Consider the following 22,588-nt stretch of genomic DNA (forward strand, 5'->3'; position numbering starts at 1 on the left):
AAATTATGAAAGATATTCTAGTCATTTATAAGGTTTTCACTACATTAATGGTTAGAGATAAGGATTTATAAGGAAATTACATGACTTTTTTTTGTTTTTTTGTTTTTGATGCTATTCCTTAAATTCCTTTAGGTTAACAAATAGTTTGACTTTTTTTTTTTTCTAAAAGGGGTCTTGAATAAATTCTTTAAGAATCCAGGCTACTGCTTTACTGTTCAGTAGTTTCAGGTATTTCCTTCTAGTTATTCGAATACATGAGAAACTCAAAAGAAGTGTTTATATAATGCCTAAGAATAACCTCCAGAATGACCTCTTGATTCTATTTGAAATCTCTTAACCACTGAAACTATTTTGTTTCATTTCTTTGTCCCCTTTTGGTCAAGAAAGCTTTCTCAGTCTCACAATACCTGGACCAGGCTCATCCCTGGTTAGTCATATCCTATGTTGCCAGAGAAATTTACACCCCAGGAGTCATGACCCACATAATAGGGGCAGTGAGTTTATTTGCTGAATTGGCTTAGAGAGAGGGGCCACATTTCAGCAACAAAAGAGGTTCTCTGGGGGTGACTCTTAGGCATAATTATAAGTAGTCTTAGCACTTCTCCTTTGCATGAATAAGTTTCACAAGGGCAAGCCCCAAGATCAAGGGCTTGGCTTATTAAGTTGTTAGTTGCCAATGCTTGCAAGAACATCAGGAATTCCCCAGGTGGGGGGATTTAATATTTCTACATTTTTTCTCAGTCCCTCAAGGGGACTTTGTAAATACTTTTTTATTTTCTGCCCAAATTACTCTGGGATATATCAAGATATTATATTAACCTGTACAAAATAACAGGATCTCACTCCCAACTCGAGGTTCAAAAATACTACTTATTTTTCTTCCTTTTCTTTTTCACATAATAGCGATTAGAATAACTAAGCATGCTTATAAACAAGGCACTGCTACAGTCAGAGTTCAGTGATTGTACATCTCTGCCCCTTTCTTGGCAATTTTTTCTACTAATTCTTAGTTTCTAACGTTTTAAAGTTGTATCTTCCTTTACATAACTGATAAGAAGCTTATGCCTCTATGAGAAAGAAAAGGAGTTTTATGACTTACAGATAAAACATTTTTCACAGCTATGAGTAAGCTGTAGGAAACTTCATGCAAAAAACCAAAGAGCTCTTCCTTTTAAATAATGCCCTGGAGGGCGGGCCGCGGTGGCTCAGCGGGCAAGAGTGCTTGCCTGCCATGCCGGAGGACCCCGGTTCGATTCCCGGCCCCAGCCCATGTAAAAAACAAACAAACAAACAAAATATAATAAAATAAGAAAATGTTTAAAGATGTTTCCCTTTCTTCCTCCCTTCCTTCCTTCTCTGTCTTTCTTTAAAAAAAAAAAAAAAAAAAAAAAAAAAAAAAAAAATAATGCCCTGGATACCTAAATATATTTAGACCATTCAAAACAAGGATGTTTGGAAAACTGATCCCTTATAGTGTTAAAATCAATGAGTATACAGTTCCTCTACAACCTACATTAAATGAAGAGTTAAATAAAATTTGTTTTAACGAATTAGGGTGATGAAAGGGCAAACAGAAAATTGCAAGTAGAGGAAATAAGAAAAGATGATCTCTTCCAGTTTAGGTGTCCTCCCCCAAAATATTTTGAACAAAACTCCCTATGATATACATATCACATATCTACCTCTGTGTGTGTGTGTGTGTGTGTGTGTGTGTGCGCACATGTGGATATAGAAAATACATATGTAGGGAGACACATTATAGAAAAAAAGAAGTAAAGATGAAGGTCTCAAAGTCTCTTGGAAAGAAAACATAAAGAAAAGTAAATTTCCTTACTAGCATTTGACAATATTATGAAGACTACAAGGTGACTACCTCTAAAGTGAAAAAAGGAAGAGGAGACCAGTCTAGTAGTTCTAAAGAAATCTTACAGATTATGGTTATCCTGTTGCTAGTCAGGTTTTAAAAAAATTTTATTTGGATCTGTGGCCCCCTAAAGTAATGTGGCTTTTACTTTTTTACAGGTCTTGGCTCCCTTGAGAATCTGATGAGAACACTGGACTTTTGTGGGGAGGGAGAAAAGCGATTGAAGGGGATTGATATGAGAAATTCTATATGGGTTTGCATATATATATGTTACTGGATTATACAAATAATGCCATCAGCGTAGGAACAAGATTTTCTAATTCCCACTCCAATGATTGACCTACCTTATTTCTGTCACCTACCAAATTCTAATCTACCAAAGAAGTATCAGCTAGGTGCCATTAATTTAATGAGTACCAGGATCTTGAAGAAATACAGTTATTTGCACTGGGCTGGCCCTTTTAATTAAAAGATCTTGGCTCTGTGGGTACCCAAGGATGTGCAAATTTAGGTAATTCAACTTATTTCTAGTCTTATATAAAATATGTTTGCTCTAAAAATATATCTGCAGTTATCAAGTAATTAATAATAGATATCAGTCACAGTTTCAAATCATAGGTACTTGAAAGTATTGCTGATGCAGAATAATTGAGGTCGGACCAGTGGTGAATTTTGCAAAGAGATTTATGGAATTATTTTCAACTATATTTAGCTTTACTTCAGATATACTAGTGATATGAACTGTCTCCAAAAAGAGTCAACTCTGTATCAGAATGAAAAAGGCTTATTTGTAATGCTCATATTAAGTAATGGTATGTAAATGCATGCTGCTAAAGGAATTTAAAGACCATTTGAAAATTGTATGTAAAACTTAGCCAAACATTTCCTTCCAAATCTTGTTATGCTCTTAATTTATTTTTGTTGTTTACTTCATACGTAAATCCAAGGTTGAACTTCAGACTAATGGGGACATGCCATTTTCTTATTTCAAATTGTCGGATCTGGATTAATGACCTAGTATGCCCATGGAGCTGAGCTATTTAGTATTAATGCGTGACATTTTTGCACCATGGCACTGAGAGACAGGTTATGAATCCAGTCCTCTCATGACTTTTTTTTTTTTAAACATAGCTTATCTAGTCAAGAATTATACTATTTATTTTCTTACCTAAAATGTTGTTGGGGGTTGAGGGAGATGTGGATGAATCAGTGAAGGATCATTATTGCTAAAAAGAAAAAAATAGTTATACAGTTCATCAGTGGATAAGTTAACACCGTTATCTATGTGAGAAAATACTTCTTTCTCTTGTATCATTCATTAAATAAAAAGACATTACTGTTCAGCCTGTATTTCTTTCTTAGAAGCAAATTAAAATTAATTCAGTAAATATTATCATGTAAAACCTATTCCTAAGGTCCTTGTTTCTGGAAAATACTCTGTTAATTTTTTTTCATCATCCACATTTACATAAAAATATCAGTTTAATTATTCTAAAAAGATTATAATTTCGTTGGTAATTCTCCCACTGCCTTTTATTTCTGACTAAAAATTAATTGATGTTTTCCTATAAGATACTCCTTTTATGGTATATTTGTCACTTACTGTTGAATTTAATTTTTTGATTCCCTTAAGCTTCCTCCTCGTGTTCCTCTTAAGCGCATATGAACATATGTGCTCACACACACACAAATATAATGTTTTTTTTCTGCAATGAGCAATGAATTATATTTCATATTGGCAAAATGGGTTATAACAGTTAAAATAGCAGCTGACTTTTTGATTATCATAGTAATTGGCCTACAGTAAATACATTCTTTCCATGCTTTATGTCATTTAGTTCACACAGTCACCTTCAGTTATTGTTTTCATTTTGAAGATAAGAAAACAGATTTAGGTGAAATAACTTGACTGAGGTCACACAACTAATAAATTTTAAACTAGGTTTAATTTCAGTACTTAATATCTTAACCCCTATGCTATACTAACTTTGAAAATGACTTTAAAATACAATGTCCAGAGCCTATATTAAAAGGAATACTTAAAAAAAAAACAATGTTTTATAGATTCTTCTCCCCACTTATGAAAAACACATGAGGGAAAGAAAGATATTAACTTGGCTGCGTAATATATGCCAGGCGTTAGTATAGACACATCATGCAGCATTTAATGTGAGATACACCTTATTATCCTTTTCTACTGATGTTAAACTAAGGGTCCAGTTTAGTAGCTTGCTCAAAGTTACAATAGTTAGAATGTGGCACCATACTACTCATGGTTAGCAGATGAGATACTAAACTTGAATTAGGTCACTTTCTCAAATAGACTGGAGGCTAATTGTTGGCCAAGAGTTAGAGGGAAAAATGTCCTCTGGCTTTCTCTTCTTTCTCCATTGCCTTCATTCTATTAAATTAGGATTTGTTATACATAGCAGTTTAGAAATTTTGAAGACTTTTCCTTAATCCTAGAAGGAATAATAAAATTATTTTTTAATTTATGTGTATTATCATAGTACATACAAGTCAGATCAACTCACCAAAGGTTTGTTGTTGCTTTAATGAAGGCTTTATGTATGCTAGCAATGCTCTGAAGAAAATAAAATCTGCTATCTTCAAACATTTTATCACTGGTTGAGAAGTCTACATCAATACATCAAATTAGTTCAATACATATGATTAAATCCTAGACTACTGAGTGTTTAACAGTAAATCCCAGAGGTCCTTCAAACTCAACATTTCTATAATTGAACTTATTAACATCTCTAACATACCTCTCTTTTGCTTATACTTACTCTCTTTCATCCTGTCATCCCTGTTCACCCAAATTCACCCCTTTCTACTTTCATAGTGAGCCAATCACCAAGAACTTTTCTCCTTCCACTCAAGTCTCTGTAGTTTTGTCTTCATGTAATATCTATTGTAACTTCCTTAGCATAGGTTCTCATCATTCTTTGTCTGGACAAGGTAGTAAGTAGTCTTCTTAGCTAACTAATCTGCCTCTATAGCTTTCCTCTGGTCCATACTCTATTTGTGCTGAAGTTAGTTGTTCCCTAAAAGTCATGTCACTTACTAGTCTGCTTAAAAACCTTCAGGGCATCCCTTCATCTCAGATTAAATAAAGTACAGACTTTAGTTTGGCGTACAAGCTTTTCATCTTTACTACACTTCAGCTTAGACCTCAGCCTCATCTCCTGTTATTTTTTCCCTTTTATCTTTTTCACAGCTCACCACACTGCTTCTTCACATTTATGCTGTGCTCATTCAGGTGTCCTTGCCTTTACACATGTGTTGTCATCTGTGGAATGCCTCTTGCTTAACTATCCCTAACATAGTTTTACTGCAAGTCCCAACTCATATGCCACTTCTATCAAATCTCCCAGTCCTCTTTAGGTGAAATTAAGTTGTCCCTTTTTAGCTAATGACATTCAGATTTATACTTTTTATCTTCCTATTAGGTGGTTATCTTTTTAGTAGTGTCATCTCCAAGATTATGAAGTCCTTGGTTTGTTTTTTATGTTTACTTTCATATCTAGCCCAAGCTATAACTCATCTATGTTCTAAGTATATTGTAGTTATTAAGACCATTAGAGTTTACAAAAAGTCATACAGAATTGGATTGAAATAAGGACTTTGCAACTAAAGAGATTAAAATACATGTTGCGGGAAGACACAGGAAGTTAAAAAAGTAAAAGAGCATGGACAATGACAAGTCTGAACGTTTTTCACATCATGCTTGACTGAAGTTAGTGACTGGGGTTGGTGGCAGTTAACGCAAGTGTATAAGAAGAACAAACTAGGCAGCATAGGAGCTCAGCTAATAGTACCTAACACCTTGAGGTGGGCAAGGCTCTGTGCGAAATAGGCACTTGGGGTTCAAAGATGAGTCAGAGAAGGACTCTGCCTTTGAAGAAAATTATAGTCAATAGTTGATAGACATGTAAATACATAATTATAATGTTATATAGGATTGTGCAGTAATGAAGTAATCAAAAGACGCAGAAGCCTCTGATACAATAAGAAGTTATCTTAAATCTCAAATACCCTAGCAAAGTTTTAACGAATCAGAATTATACAGATGGATAAGATGATAAATGCTTCCTAGGCTAAGGGAAGAGCATGTGCTAGTACACATGGTACAAAAGCAGCAAGACTGGAGAAACCATTGTTTGGAAGATCTCATGCATAGAGTTCTTTATTTTAGAAAGCTCTCTCCCACTTAAGATAGCATAGAAAACCTCCCAATTTAAATAAGCTCTCTTGAAATAATCCTTTTATATCAACATATTTGTTATCCCTTCCCACTGAAATATAATGTGGTTAGGAGCATCAGGATTTGGATTATAATCCTGAAGTATTCAGTCTCTCAAATCATCATTTTCCCCATTCAAAAAATGGGGATTAATAACACTGCTCTCAGGGTTTTAGGAGGATTCAGAAAGAGAATGCATGTAAAGCTGTTAGCACAGTGGCTAGTCCATGAAGATTTCAGTAGGACTTAATGTTAACTGTAAGTATTGTAGCTCCTAACAGACCTTTTTGTCTTTTGCTCATTTATTTAAGAAATGATTTATTGAGTACTTACAATATGTCAAGCAATATGCTAGAATTACAAAGATGAGTAAGGTACAGCCTCCCCCCTTGAAGAGTTTAGTAAGAATATAGACCTACATATTTTGAAAATCTGTGATTATAACACAATCTGGAAAACGCTTTATTGTAGGGTTTTATCAGAAAATAACTGAGAGAAAGAGCTCCTGAATCTTCTGAGGGATTTTAGGAAAGTTTTAATCAAAGAAGACTGTGACTTGAAGAATGAAGATGGGTTTGCTGGTCTGGGAGTACAGGTTGGACAAAGGATACACCTTTCAAGGAAAAGAGAAAAGTATATTCCAAAGAGGATTAAATAAACATGACTTTTCAGAGAAATACAAGTGATATGAGAACCTCCAAAAGAAGAGGGGATGGAAGTAGAAAGCCAAACATGTGGTTGGATTTGCTCAAGGAAATTCTGTGGCTGAAAAGTCCCAAAGAGAGCCTGATGTTGCGGCTTTCCTGCCTTGAGAAAAGAGAAATGAATAAATCTGCCAGGCTGGGTATGATAGAATCCTCTGTGAAATACTGTCTCACTCAGAGATGGTAGGGTAGTCTACTACTCTGGCAGAAAGTCTTGCTAGTCAAAGTAAACACAACTAGTTCCCTGAGCATTGGGCAGTAGGTCAAAAAAGGGTGAGGCAGAAGGAACAATAGGAGCAGAATTTCATTAATAATGCTAGGGTCTAAGAAGCTCCAGCCACGAGAGTAAAATCAACCTCATTGTGGGGAGATGGTAAGAAAGAAACATTTTCCTGTGGTTACTAAATGTTTCTGGTAACAATATTATATATAACAGATTGACTGGGCTGTTTCTACATGGAAGAATGGTGTCTACTGGCATATTCTGTGGTTCTCAACAGCCCAGTGATTTGTACCAGAAATTAGACAGCGTGTTAACTCTCTAAAAGCTAGAAACGGGCAAGTGGACTTTGTGTGATATCCCAGAGAGTCATTCACTGTTCATCTTTCCTTTGAACTATAGGAAGAATTTGGAAATTCTATCATTTTGAACTGTATTTCCAAGCTAACGAGGCCTTTGGCAATATTTTATGAATGAAAGCAAAGCGGAAAGAGAAGGGACTTTTTTTTTTTTGAGCACACTTACTATATACCTTGTATTGGGTATTTTTTCAATTTTAAAAAATTTCATTAAACAAATTTCACTTCTTAACCATTTTGAAGTGTTCAATTCATTGGTTTTAAGTTTGTTACAAAATATTTTAGAACCATCACTACTATCTAATTCCAGAATATTTCTGTCAACCCCAAAAGGAATCTGATACCTGCTAGCATCCGCTGTCAATTTACCCCTACCCCCATGTTTTGGCAACCACTAATTTACTCTATCTCTAGAGATTTACCTATTCTGAACATTTCATATGAATGAAGTCATCCAATATATGGCCTTTTGTGCCTAGCTTCTTTTTCTTAGCATAATGTTATCAAGGTATATCCATGTTGTAACATATATCACTATTACTTTTTTTTTTTTTTTTTTTTACATGGGCAGGCACCGGCAACTGAACCCAGGTCCTCCAGCATGGCAGGTGGAAACTCTGCCACTGAGCCATTGTGCCACCCCCCCTTTTTTTTAATGCCGCAATATTTCATTTATGGATAATACTACATTTTATCCATTTATCAGTTGACGGACATTTGGTTTGTTTCCACTTTTTACCATTATAAACTGTGCCACTATAAGCATTTGTGTAGTTTTTGTGCAAACATATTTTGTTTCCACTGGTTATGTACCTATGTGTAGAATTTCTGGGTCATTTAATATTTTTAAGTTTAATGTTTGAGGAACTGCCACAGTCAAGGTGGCTTCAGTTTATTTTCGTACCATTGTCTCTGAGGGTTCCATTTTCTCCTCATTCTTGCCAAAACTTATCTGTCTTTTTTTATTGTAACCATCCTTGTTGGTGTGGTAGTACTTCATTGTAGTTTTGGTTTGCTTTTCTCTGGTGGCTACTGATATTCCACATCTTTTCATGTGCTTATTAGCCATCTGTTTATTTTCTTTGGAGAAATGTCTGTTCAAGACCTTTGCCCATTTTTTTTTTTTTACATGCGCAGGCACCGGGAATCGAACCCTGGTCCTCTGGCATGGCAGGCGAGCACTCTGCCTGCTGAGCCACTGTGGCCCTGCCCATTTTTAAATTGTGCTGTCTTCATTGTTGAGTTGTAAGAGTTCTTTTTTTTTTTTGGTACTAGACCCTTATCAGATATATGATTTGCAAATATTTCAAATGTGTTTTATTTTCATTTTCTTGCTTATATTCTTTGATGTGTAAGAATTTTTAGTTTTGATGAAGTTTAGTTTATCTATTTTTAATTCAGTTGCTTGTGATTTTGGTACCATATCTGAGAGTGAAAGTCTCCCTGGCAATGTCAAATATGACTTCCAGGGATGAGCCTGGCCCTGGCACTATGGGATCAACAATGCTTTTCTGACCAAAAGAGGGGAAAGAATTGTTAACAAGGTATCAGTGACTGAGAGAGTTCAAATAGAGTCTAGAGGCTACTCTTATTCAAGCTTCAGCTAAATATTGCTATTTATCATGTTTTGCCAAACCCCAATCAAAGCCATTCCTACCAACCCTAAAGAAACTTAAGGCTTTATCTGGCTTAAGGCTTTAACTTCTACAAAGTTTCCATGCACTGTGATTACTTTCCAGAAACCTAAAACCTCCACATGGGTTCCTAGGCCAGATAAATCTTGAAACTCTGAGGGTCCAACCTCTCCAGAGCATCAACTAGTTCTGTCCCCCTGTCCCATATTATCGACAACTCTATCCAACATATAAAAGTTAAAATGGGCATAGCCCACATATCCCTAAAGATTGGGAGAGCGATCAAAGGAGAAAGTGGAGTTATAACAGAGAAGATATGATTTAACAAATGAATATGACTGCTGAATCATTATATTGATGTATCTTTTAGTCTCCAGTGCCTTGAAGCAGCCAGAAGGAGAGTCCTAAAGCCATGGAATTGTAACTTATACCAAATTCTTAAATCAGCTCTATAACTGATTATTGTGGTGTGCTTTGAAACTTACTGTTTTTTGTACATATGTTTTTTTTCACAATTGACTATAGATGTGTAAGTTCAATTGAATGGAATGGAATTGAGAGACCAGGAATTCTCAATTGGTTATTAGGTGTTTCTTGCATTTTTGTATGAATTTTAGGATCTTGTAGACCAATTTAGGGAGTATTGTCATCTTAATATGTTTAATCTTCACCCATTAAAGCAGAATGCCTTTCCATTATGTAGATTATTTTTAATTTCTTCAGTGTACAAGTCCTATATTTCCTTGGTTACAGTTATTTCGAAGTATGTTATTTTATATGCTGTTTTAAATGGAATTGTTTTCTTTATTTCAGGTTCAGTTTCTTCATTGCTAGTGTTTAGAAATACTTCTGTTTTTTGTGTCCTGATCTTGTGTCCTGCAACTTTTCTTAGCTCTTAGGTGCACTATTAACTCTAATCATTTTCTATGAGATTCTTTAGGGATTTCTATATATAATATATATGATATCATGCTGCCTGTAAATAGAGATAATTTTACTTCTTCCTTTCCAATCTGGCCGCCTTTTATTTCTTTTTCTTGCCTAATTGCCCTCACTAGAACTTCCAGAACAGTAATTAAAAGTAAAGAGACACAGATTCTTTTGTTTTTCCAGAACTTAATGGAAAAGATTTCAGTCTTTCACCATTAAGTATAATGTTAGCTGTGAGTTTCTCCTATATTCCCTTTATGAGTTTGAGTATGTTCAGTGTTTTTATAATAAAAGATTGTTGTTGGATTTTTTCAAGATTCTTTTTCTGCATTTATTCAGATAACCATATATTTTTCCTTTATTCCTTTAAAATAGTAATTACATAGATTTTCTTAAGTTGTGACAACCTGGCATTCCTGGAATAAATCCCACTTTGTCATAGTATATAATCCTTTTAATATGCTGCTGGAATTATACGATAGTAATTTGTTGATGATTGTTGCAATTTATAGTCATAAGGGAAACTGAGCTGTAGTTTTCTTGTGTGTTTTTTTGTTGTTGTTTGGTTGGTTTTTTGGTGTTTTTGCTGGCCTTGTAGAATGCGACCGGAATTTTTGTTCTTTCCTCTTCTAATTTTTGAAGAGTTTGCAAAAATAAATTTTATTCTAACATTTATTAGAATTCAACAGTGAAGCCTTCGAGTCTGGACTTTTCTTTGTTGGGAGGTTTTTGATTATTGATTCTGTCTCTTACTATTGGTCTATTGAAATCTTTTATTTCTTCTTGAGTTAAATTAGGTGGTTTTTGTATTTCTGGTAATATCTCTGTGTCTAGATGGTCTAATTGGTGGTGTTGCTGTTGTCATTTATATATATATATTTTTACTTTCAGAAAACCTGTCTAATAATTTATTTGTAGTCTCTTATAGTATTATGTGTGTTGTATGTGTGTATTTAATAGATGCTCATTCTCAGGAACAAAATACTTTTGTTTGTTCATTTCCAAATCTTAAAACTTTTATTTCTGCTTTTTACCTTTCTGAATTGGCTAGAACCTCCAGTGCTAATAACGGTCATCCTTGTTATATTGCTCAACTTAAAAAGAATGCTTTTCCTTAAGTATGGGTCTTTCTGTGTGCCTTTCATTACATTTTAAAAGTTCCTTTTTTTTTATTTTTAATTTTTATTTATTTATTTTTTATTTTTTTTACATGGGCAGGCACCGGAAATCGAACCCGGGTCCTCAGGCATCGCAAGCAAGCATTCCTGCCTGCTTAGCCACTGTGGCCCACCCTAAAAGTTCCCTTTTGTTTCTAGGTTACTAAGAATTTTTATCATGAGCACATATTGAGTTATATTAAATGCATTTATTGAGATGGTTATATGAATTTTCTCTTTAATCCCTTAATGAAGTAAATTGCATTTAAGCAATTTTAAATTGATTTGGCATTCCTGATATAAAACCAGTTGGTCATGATGTATTAACTTTTATGCATTGCTGGATCAGTTTTAAGAATGTTTAGTTTGGGTATTTTGCATCTATTCTTTAAGAAATATTTATCTGTAAATTTCCCTTCTTGTAAAATTGATTGGGGAGTATACACTTGTTTTTCTGGTCTCTGTAAATGTTTGTGTAAGATTAGAATTATGTTTCTTTCCTAAAGAATATCAAGGGCTCTATCTGAGAGCCTACAAAAGTTTCAGGCTCTAAGTTTGCTTTTCAGAATCTGTAACATTCAGATGGTTCCTAGGCCAGATAAGTCCTGTGACCCAGAAAATCAGCCAGTTCCACCCCCATCCCATATTGTGGACACTCCTTTTCAAAATGAAAAATGTTAGAATGGGCATAGCCTAAATATCCCTAGAGATTGGGAGAAGGATCAAAGGAGAAGGAGGAGTTTTAAAGAGAAATTAGGATTTAACAAATGAGATGAGATTACTACTGAATCGTTATATTTATGTTTTTTTGTCTCCAGTGTCTTGGAACAGTTGGAAGGAAAAATCTAAAAGTGTGGAAGTATGGTAACCCATACCAAAATAAGAAATTATTCTATAACTACTTGTTAAAATGTACCTGCAAACATTGTTTTTTTGTATATAGGTTATATTTTTGTATATATGATTTCACAATTTTAAAAAATCTTTAAAAAAAAAATGAATTGGGTTTTTTAAATACATGCTGAAATTCACCTCTAACCCATCAGGGAACATTGTTTCTTTGTCAGAAGATTTTAAAGTTTTATTTACTTTAGTGGTTTTAAGTACTATTTTATGTTTTGGTTTATTCTTTAGACAATATGTTGTATTTTTCTAGAATGCATCTGTCATCTATATTTTCACATTTATTGTATGTTTCTTCATAAAATCCCTTTGTCTCATTAATATGTGCATTATTTGTTATTGCATCCCATTTTTCATTTTGAATAATGTTTGTTTATGCTTCCCTCACTTGTTCTCGATTTATTCTGTAATCAGTTTATCAGTTTCATTCATCTTTTCAGAGAACCAGCTTTTGGTGCTGTTCATGCTCGCTACTGTTTGCTTATTTCCTGTTTCAGTTATTTCTGTAGCTGTCTTTATTATTCCCTTCCTTCTACATTCTCTTTAATATTTTGCTTTATTCATTATGTATTCTTCTGGCTTTTTAACTTTTTAAGTTAAGCATTTTCCCATTATATTTTAGCCTTTTTTTATCTTTTTTACTATAAGCATTTAAAGCCATTAAATATCCTCTAACTTTGCTTTAGCTATATCCTACAAGTTTTGATATTCTTTATTATTTCCTAATAAGAATTTTCTAATTTCTTTTATGATTTATCAGTGACTCTTGAGTTCTTTAGAAGACTCTCTCCCCTGCCCCTCCCCCACCATGCTTTTGAGGTTATTTTTCTTTGTTACTGATTTCTATTTTAAAGTGTGTTGTGGTCAGGAAATATGGACTCGATGAAAGCCTTGTCATTTAGCAGGAGGGTTAAAATTGTTAGGATCCCATGCCATAATTACTAGAACAAGTTTTTCCAACTTTAAACCTAATGTGCTAAAAATAAAAAAAGCCAATTGCTTTAGGATTTGTAATTTCATCAAGTGCATTAGCAATGCTATCATTATTTAGGTTTTTCCCCTTGAATCTTAGATCCTAGAGTTGAGCAGCAGCAAGAACAGAGTGTTCACAAAAGTAATCATGTAGTTTTAACATTATAGTTATAAAAATAATGTTATATTTTAAGAACTCTAAAGAGTTGTTTTATTATTCTAATTTTTTTGGTTTTGTTTTCTGCAACAAGCACTAGGGTAAATCTAGTTCAGGATTATTGATTATAAAGAAACTGACATTAACATCTTCAGTGTGATTCATAGTCCATTCCAGAAGACATTATATTTGGATCATATTCTTCACCCTGTACTTTAGTTTTTAAATGCAATTTTATTGAGATATGTTCACACAGTATAGAAACCATCCAAAGTATATAATCACTGGTTCACAGTATCATCATATAATTTGTACATACAGCCCCATGATCAAACTTAGAACATTTCATTACTCCAGAAAAGAAAGAAAAATAAAAAATAAATCCCTAATCCTCCCATGCTCCTTAACCCCCCCATAGTATTGATGTGGTACATTTGTTACTGCTAATGAAAGAGTATTAAAATATTACCATTAAATAGTCCATAGAGTACTGTTTTAAGGGTGGATGATGCAATAACTCACCTCCTCTCAACTTTTTTTTACCTCCAGGTTTGGATAAGTTTTTCTCTTTTTTTAACTCCTACGTATTCCATCTTGCAATACACATTCCACTTATTTAGGATTCAACTCCTGATTGTTTTCCACTCACATGGTTTCTTAAATGTTTGGTCTCAGTTACCCAAAATTTAGATGTATCCACATTTTCCAGATAATGAAACCAATACTGAAATGTTAAATTTAAGAACTAGAACTAAAACCCATATGACCCCATTGCTGCCAACTTTTATTTTGCCTAAATTTTTCTCTGGATCTCCTGTGGTATGTGTGATCTCATTAAGAAGCAAGTTTAGACCATGGGTGGCTTAACATGTCTAATATATGGGTATTTATTGTGGTTTTCCAGATTGCTTTTATTTTATTTGCACTACAAATGGTAAAAAAAAAAAATTTAAATAATGTTTTCTGTGGCTCTTCTTACTTCTGAATATTCTCCACTGTCATTTCTCTTTCATTTCATAGCTTCATTAAAAATACTTGAGCAAAGTGTTCTCTCTCCACATATTTTTCCATAGACTATAAGGACTATATAAAACAGACACAACACTTTAAGTTTTCCTTGAGTAAATTCCATTGTTTGTTTCTGTCTGGTTTATATAAAAAGTCATGTATCTATTTCTATAGTATGCTTACTCTATTCATCCTATCTTCATTTATAAATATATATTTAACTGAGGAGTTGTCAGTAGCTTATTTAGTATGAAAATATTTTCACATGCATGAAATCTGGTTCTAACAATTTTTTAAAATTTTAGTTTACTTGTTTTTTGTTTGTTGTTTTTGTTTTTGTTTTTTGTCTTATTTTTGCAATGCAGTAAGCTGCAACATTTAGACATTTAGTGACGGGGCTTCACCGTAACTGTTAAGTTTGAATGTAATGAGGCCATCTTAACTTAATACATTAGGTTAATAAAAATGTAATTAAGTTAGCTATGTAAGTATACTAGTATTATTTAAATGTTGTTTAATAGTCTTATTTTAAATATATTTAGAAATTTTAATAAATACCAAAGAAATTATTCCAATTCCTTGAGGATTTCTCTAACACAGGACCTGGAAGAATCTTTGTTCTTAGTGACTGGTAAGATGCTTTCAGGTTTGAAGTCCTCAAATGCATAAAACCATGCCTCTGATGTCCCATTGGTTAGGCATTATTTTAAACTCTTTGAATTATATGATTTCTGAAAAACTAATTTTGTCATTCATTGCTAATTTTATACTTTATGGTTTCTTTCCACTGGTGAGGGTTAATTGTGTTATTCTGCTTTCATGTTGTATGTACTTCTAAGCTTATTATTTTAGGGCCTGAATTGTGGACTGCTCTCAAGTATTGCAAATTACACTGAGATTTTTTGGGTAGGCAATGGGAAAATATTACCTTCAAGTTTCTTTGTCTTGTAATGACTGATAGCACAATTATATTCTTCACAAATATACATTTGTCAAAGTTCTTCACAAATGGGCGGGCCACGGTGGCTCAGCAGGCAAGAATGCTCGCCTGCCATACCAGAGGACCCGGGTTCGATTCCCGGTGCCTACCCATGTGAAAAAAAAACAAAAAAAATTCTTCACAAATGCCTCACATTTAGCTCATTCAAATCAAATGTACCATTACTGCCCATTCTTTATAGATGTAAAGATGGTTCTGCTATTTGTCTATCACCTTGTCATTTTACTATCTGTTCATTAATTAAAGAGGGTTTATATGTTTCCGTCAAGATTATAAAAAGGTTAGGTAGGACTAATTTTGTCGAGATATTTAAAAATCAAATATAAATAATTTCTAGAAATAATTTTCCATTTTTCTGACCTTATTTACCAGCCTAGAGAATTTTTATTATGTTATTCTGTAAAATGTTCTTCCTCTTTATCAAAAATTAACCCTGTTTGCCTGATAGAGATGGAAGTCTACCAATCTGTAATTATGAGATTATTGTAATTATTGTTATTATAAGTAGCTAGTAGTAGTATTTAAATGATCAGTGGTACAGTGGCCATTTCTTTTCTTTGTTTTGCGTTTTTTTCTTTGTGTGTCTGTCGTGCTCACTGTGGCATATCTTAAGACTTTCACATCTTTCTTCGTCTTTTTCTCTTTCCTTAACTTCATAATTAAGATCATCTTGTGCACCAAGTTTTTCTTACTCAACACCTTATCAAAAATAGTTTACTGTGCTATTAAAAACTTTTAAATGTAATATTAGCCATGCTCTTAATGTTAAACTTTGTTTTTTTTTAATGTTTCACTGTTATACCACAGTAATGGATTTTTTTTTTTTTGCATAAGATTTTGTTGACATACCTATTATGTCAACATAGAATAAGTTCTTAAAAATGAAGTTCCTGAATCAAAGTCTGTGACGAGTTTTAAATAAAAAGGTAAAATTGGTTTAAATTTCCTAGCTGGCAGTATATCTGAATGTCTCACTGTTCCATTGAAAGTGTTTTCTCCTCTTAAGAATATATAATTTTTACTTCTTTGATTCCCCTTTTTTTTGCCAGTTATATTTCCATTTTTTAAATAAAGTGTCTATTCATGACCTTTGTATTTCCATCTTTAGAAGGCTTAATTTTTTTGTTTTACTCATCAACTTTAAGAGTATTTATATAATATGGATATTGACATTTTGTCATGTTGGCAGAAAATATTATCCACATTCAATTCCAATATAAGGCTGAAATCAAAACTATGATAGAATTGTTTTACAAATTCCTTTGTGTAAGTGATCTTAACCTTAGAATGAATAGATGTAGTAATATAGATATGTGCACATACATATATATCATTTTTGCTTTTTTTTTTGTTATTATTAGAGGAAAGTTACAAGATGCCAAAATTTTACAGTAATCTTTAAGATCTTAATTTATAAAGAGTCAAAAATTACACATTCAAAACCTTTAGTCTCTATCCAAAATTTGCAGTTTCTAAACTACACTCTGTAGGGCTTGTACTACTAATCATAGAAAGTGCGAGTCCCTAACATACTTCTTACAAAATGTATATAATTTTATATTTTATTTGACAATTTTAACATTATAATATTTAGCTGTTTATATTCTATAAGCTCAAGATAATATAAAGACACTTGCTAAGGTCTTTCTTTCCAAATTTATTTTTTATTGTGGTGATATATATATAACACAAAATTCCCATTTTTACTGTTTCAGGAAAGTGTTCAAAGTTGGTCTTAATTGCATTTACATTGTTGTGCTTCCATCACCACCATCCATTACCAAGACTTTTTCATGACCCTAAACAAACTCTATACCTGTTAAGCATGCCACTCAACCACCAAATCTGAGTAATTTCTAATCCATTTTCTGTCTTAATTCATTTTCTTACTTCAGATATTTTATATAAATGGAATCATGCTATATTTTTCCTTTTACATCTGACTTATTTCACTTAAAATAATGCTTCCAAGGTATCCACATTGTAGCATTTATCAAAACATCATTCTTTTTTACTGCTGAATAATATTCCAGAATATGCATATGCAACATTTTGTTTGTCCATTCATCTGTCAGACACTAGGGTCGTTTCTGCTAAAGTTCTTTTAACTAGAAGTAAAAAATGTTGTTTTGCAGGTGTGTGATTACTGTTTTATTACTCTATCCTAACTAGCTTTGGTTTTAGGAGTTTTTCATTATAAATAGTATTGCAGCCATAAATAAAAACTATTTTGTAAACTGTGTTGTTACGATTCTTTGGGTTCATTATTCTTTCCTCCCCTGATGTACTCTGTTAAGTGTTTTGCAAATTTTGCTACTTTATTTATGCCTCTCAGAGAGAAAAAATATTTCAGACTCGCCCTATTTACCTAAATCCTTTTCTTTTTCTATAAAGTTTCTTAAATATGCATATAGATATAAACCAGTTATAAATCCATTTCTTATATTACTTACATAGCTTCTGAGAAATAGTTCACTTAGCCTTTGTATTTTAGTATTCTAATGAAAATTTTGGCGAGAAATGATGTCTACCTTTGACCATTAGTAGGGAGAAATGTTTAGAAAGCACAAATATTTATAAAGAAATTTGAGGTACACGTTATTTTTAGAATTTTCTTTAGGGTTGTGCATGGATTTTGTAGCAATGTTGCTTAGATTTCTTCAAATTTTCTTTATTCTTCCATTTTGAGTTTGTGTTTTTCCTGTAACTTTATGACCTTTGTATATTTCTTGTCCTTGGTTTTATACAAACTTTCCTTTGCAAAACATTCTGAAATCAAGTACATACCAAAATCCAGACTTTAATTTACCTGAGAATACAGATAGAGTAAATTACAAAGAGGGGAATTGGGGATCCTTCCACACTGAATTGCTCTAAGTCAGTGCTCAGCACACTTATTCTACAAAAGACCAAAAAGTAAATATTTTAGGCTTTGCAAGCCAGATTCACCCCTGCTGTTATAGCACAAATGCAGCCATTGACATTAAATGAAAGAGTGGACATGCCTGTGCTCTGATAAAACTTGTTTACAAAAACAGGTGTCTTCTGCAGTAATGTATATTTTCAGGACGCTGCCTTTGTGTGAGCAAGTGCCCACTTATTAAAAAAAATTTTTTTAAGTGTCAGACTTGGTGGGAGCATCTCTAATGATGCCCTTTGCTGCTACTGTACAATGTATGTATCATAAAAAGTATCTGTAAATGTACCAGTTGTAATGTATCTGCTTTCCTATTTCCTAATATCTAAGATGTTTCATCTGAGGATACTACCTAATCCAATTCCTGAGCCAGGTTATTGGTGGTTTCATTTCTGCTCTTTCTGTTTTTAGCCCACAATCCTGATGCCTCAGTTGAGTCCATAAGTGCCCTAATGCCAACAGTTGTAGCCTTCTCCTACCTGCAACTACCCTATTTGCTAAGCCTGAGGACTTGGTAGCTTATCTAGTACTAGCAAACTTCTTTTTCTGAGTTTCAGTGGATCTGAACTGTAACCTCATATGCCCAAGGCAGAATCCTTATACCTCTGGCTTTGCCCTATACAGGATAGATCTCCAGGAAACTTACTACTCCCACCATCTTCTGATGCCACCACTATATATATATAATCCTTCCATATTGATCATCCTCCTCCCAGATGAGATTATTTGGAAATTTAGATATACTTTTTCATAACCTCTTGAACATTCTATTTTATTTTATTTTTGGCATGTGCAAACTCCAGGAAATGAATCTGGGTCTCCCTCATAGTAGGCGAGAATTCTACCACAGAGCTACCCTTACACCGACCTTGACATTCAGTTTCGATTGTTAGTCACCCTGCTCTGAAGCTAGCCCTTTATGAAGTAGCTAATTCCTCCAGGTCCAGCCCTGCTCTTTCCCAACCATTTTGCTTATGGCTCTGCAAACCTCACAGCTGAACTCACCCTCCACTTTTCCCAGTGACAAACAAATAAAGACTTGGCCATCTGAGGTAACCACTTGAAAGATAATTGAAAGCTTTTTATTGGTTAATTTCCACATCCCTCCTCCCTCCATCCCTCTCTTCACTTTTCTTTCCTTCCTTCTTTCCTTTGTTTCTTCCTTTAATATTGATACATGAAAAACAGAATACTTAACAATATTGACAGCAATTCATACTTATATATCATCTGCTACTTTTACATTAATGTTTAATGGAACATGCTTGAGAACTGAACTTCTATATTATGGTCACTTCCCAGTATCTAAAGTTATGATTCCTTCTTTTCTTACCTTCTTCAACCCCCACAGTCCAGTGGGTAGGTGAGATTCTTTAGTGCTTTGGAGTTTAGATAGAGATGGAGTTGCACATCTAGCATAAATATAGGTAGCACCATATTTCAAGACGTTTCCAACTCACATTCTAGTCTTTACATGTACATACTTCACCAGTCTGAAGTAGGAATAGGGAAAGAATGTAAATATCTTTGTTCTCTACTAAAACATGCACTAAGAAGAGACCTAGCAGGCCTTTTTCCTGGTTCAGAAATCCTCATGATGAGGCTCTTCTATCTTTAGATAGCCTAGTATTTACCAGCGTTGTTAAGGCAGATAGGGAAGGGGGGGGGGGGTGCAGTGAGAACAGCTTTAAGATTAGAGAAGTCTGGACAAGTTTGTGAGCCATGTGTTCTGGATATCCACTGAGGAGAGCAAACCTGTGAGTTTGTCAGGTGCTTCTATGTTCCCGTAGCCTGGGAGCATTCTTTGTCCCATGGTTGGGACCAGACTGTTTTCTTAAAGGTAACAGCTCAGAGGCAGTGCCATGAGTGTTTGAAATCATCACTCAGCAAATGATATAGGAAGAAACAAACTCAGAAAAAGAAATGACTATAAGGTTATCACAGAATAATGTATGAAAATAATGGGGTACTTGAAAGTTGAATGCATTATTGACTGCCTATAAGGTAAAAATATGAGAAGTGAGAAATAGTAATGTCGTGAAATACTAGATTTGAATATTCTTGGATTATAGACTTTTTAATAGAAAACATTGTAAACAGCTTTGAATGAGCTTTCTTGAAAGTAGGAAGACTCTCTTTCCATTTATGCTTATTGCTTGGCATATATGCAAAGCAAAGCTAAAAAGCTGAACCTAGCATTTAATTCATGTGCCATTAATAAGACATCTATTATTTGTATGTTCCAAAATTAAGCAGATGCTCTTGTTAAAGCTTTGGATGAGGAGAACAAGTGAAATTTACAACATTGTTTTCACTTAGTAAATTTATGGACGTTTAGTAATTTTAAATGCCATTGTGCTAATTGGTAAATATTTTATGTTCATCTTTTGATGAAACATCATTTCTCACTACCTCCTCACTTCAGTATTTAGTATTTCTTTCTGCAGCACTAAACTGTTTTTAGAGCTACCACATATACCATGTTTTTTTTCTCATCTTCCAGGCCTTCATTCTAGCTGTTCCTTCAATGCAGAATGCATCTCCCTATCTATGTTTCTCTAAATTGTAGTAGATTTTACTTAGAAACCACTATGAGGAAGACTTCTTTTGCCCTTCTTCATTGCATTTGTGGCAAACATCCACTTTTGTACTCTCTCTCATTGTGTTACACTTTGGGGGGAACACCTGAACAAGAAAGGTGGTGTTCCCAGCACTTAGCATGGAGCATGGCACATATAGGTGCTCAGTAAGTATTTGTTCAAACAAATGTGCGTTTACAAGTAGCTTGAACCAGTTGTGGTTAATATTAAGAAATAGTAGTTAAATGTTGATATTGATAGATGCAAAAGGTACACAATCCATATATTTATTAAATACATTTATTGAGTACCTACTCTGAACCAGGTACTGTGTTAGACATTGGTATATCAGTGAGCTTTAGATGTATCTGCATCAAATAAGAATTTTGAACTCCAATTAAGAGCCACTCAGTAATTGTGACAATAATAACAAAGGCATTTTTGTTATATTTGATTTTTACAGATTACCATTAGGCATAAAGCAAGATAAACTCTAAAAGATTTCAGTGAGCAGCTTATTTCATTTACCCAGATGATGACTGCAGCATATATTTTTCTTAAATTGTACCTCTAAGGATGCAAGAGTGGCTCATTGACTCTGTATTGTACAGATTCATTCTAGATGTATTGTTACATAAGTAAATGTAAGTCTAGGACCTCAATCTATCTGCTGACCTACAAAATAAAAACAATCAATGTAGATTCTGTTTTTATATATGTTAAACTGGAATAAAAACAAATAGAAATTGGATACTGTTTAGGGTTAAAAGAAAATTTAATTCAAATCCCTTCCCTGGTCTCTTCAACCTACAACCCTTACTTCCCTAAATCTGGCTTTTAAAATATAATGATATCTGAGTGGTCTCTCTCTTTTTTAATCTCTCCTGAATGTTACAAAAAAGTTTGTGGCCTTATGTGGGCCAAGGTTTACCAAAACCTTTTCCCCTTCTACATGGGAGTTTAACCTTCTGTTAACTTTCTAGTTCTGTTTCCTTGGGAACCTGATAAGGGTAGTATATCAACTAAGTTACTAGGCAACATTGTTTGTGGTGAAAATGACTCCTAATTAGTAAACTTTGAATTGGTGGCACTTAAAATATCTGGTAGGAAGCCATAACTTTGGGCTTGCCTGAATGTGTTGATTATTGTAAATGTACATGTTCCTTGAAGGGATCCTGAAATCTATGCTTATGGTGTTCTTACGAGAGATATGGACTCTGTGGGGCATGAGGCTTTTAAGTCAGTGCGACTTCCTTACCTGCTTGATGTGAGTTTCATCTTGCTCCTGAGCCATCATCTAAAGAGGTGGAGAAGAAAGCTCCCTTAGGTTATATTTAAACCAGGACTCTTGCAGAAGAGGAACCCTTTGCTGTCCTGCTTTCAAGTGATGGTTCTTGACCCATAGGGTTCTGTGTGTCATGTGATCATCTTTAAGATTGCATATTTAGTTGAATTTAAGAAGACCTCTTGATGGGCACTGCAGACCTGGCTACAGAGAGAGAGTATATGGAAAGAACTGAAGCTGATCTTGGATTAATTATTTCACAGTGATGCTCTTTGTTTATGATCATAGAACCCAAATCTTCTGAGTTAATGGTTCAAGAGTTCTTTCAAAACTAGATTGTAGAAGGAATACTTCAAACAAGTAACTTTTGTTGGAGGAAGCCTGGTGATTCAGTCATTAAATATTCCCACTGATGGTGCATTAATAAATTCTTTTGCTGTTGTTTTTGTGCTTTAGGGACCATCTTAAGGAGTGCAAAGGTAACAGGTGATAATTGTAACATACTTTGTAGGTACCTTATTTCACTTTTTACTATATTACTCTTTTCTGTACTATATTGATTGATTCTTCTAATTTTAATCAGTGAATTATCTGCTGCTTTTATTTAAGATTTGAACTTTGAGGGTATTTATAATGAAGCTTTTCAGTTCCTG

General features: G+C 33.7%; 1 protein-coding gene across 15 annotated transcripts in view; it reads left to right on the forward strand.

The window, feature by feature from the left end:
• Positions 1 to 22,588, forward strand: part of MBD5 (methyl-CpG binding domain protein 5) — a 524,034-nt gene that overhangs the window by 29,658 nt on the left and 471,788 nt on the right. Inside the window, exon 1 of one of the 15 annotated variants that reach the window (XM_077153717.1) lies at positions 1,407 to 21,753. The exons of 13 other annotated variants lie outside the window; for them this stretch is intronic. The gene's annotated coding sequence lies outside the window, so the exon portion shown is untranslated. Of the gene's footprint in view, positions 1 to 1,406; positions 21,754 to 22,588 lie in introns of those variants that run through there. One more of the 15 variants, XM_077153720.1, reaches the window with a different exon arrangement.

Source organism: Tamandua tetradactyla, chromosome 3 (genome assembly GCF_023851605.1).
Source record: "Tamandua tetradactyla isolate mTamTet1 chromosome 3, mTamTet1.pri, whole genome shotgun sequence".
Classification (NCBI taxonomy): domain Eukaryota; kingdom Metazoa; phylum Chordata; class Mammalia; order Pilosa; family Myrmecophagidae; genus Tamandua; species Tamandua tetradactyla.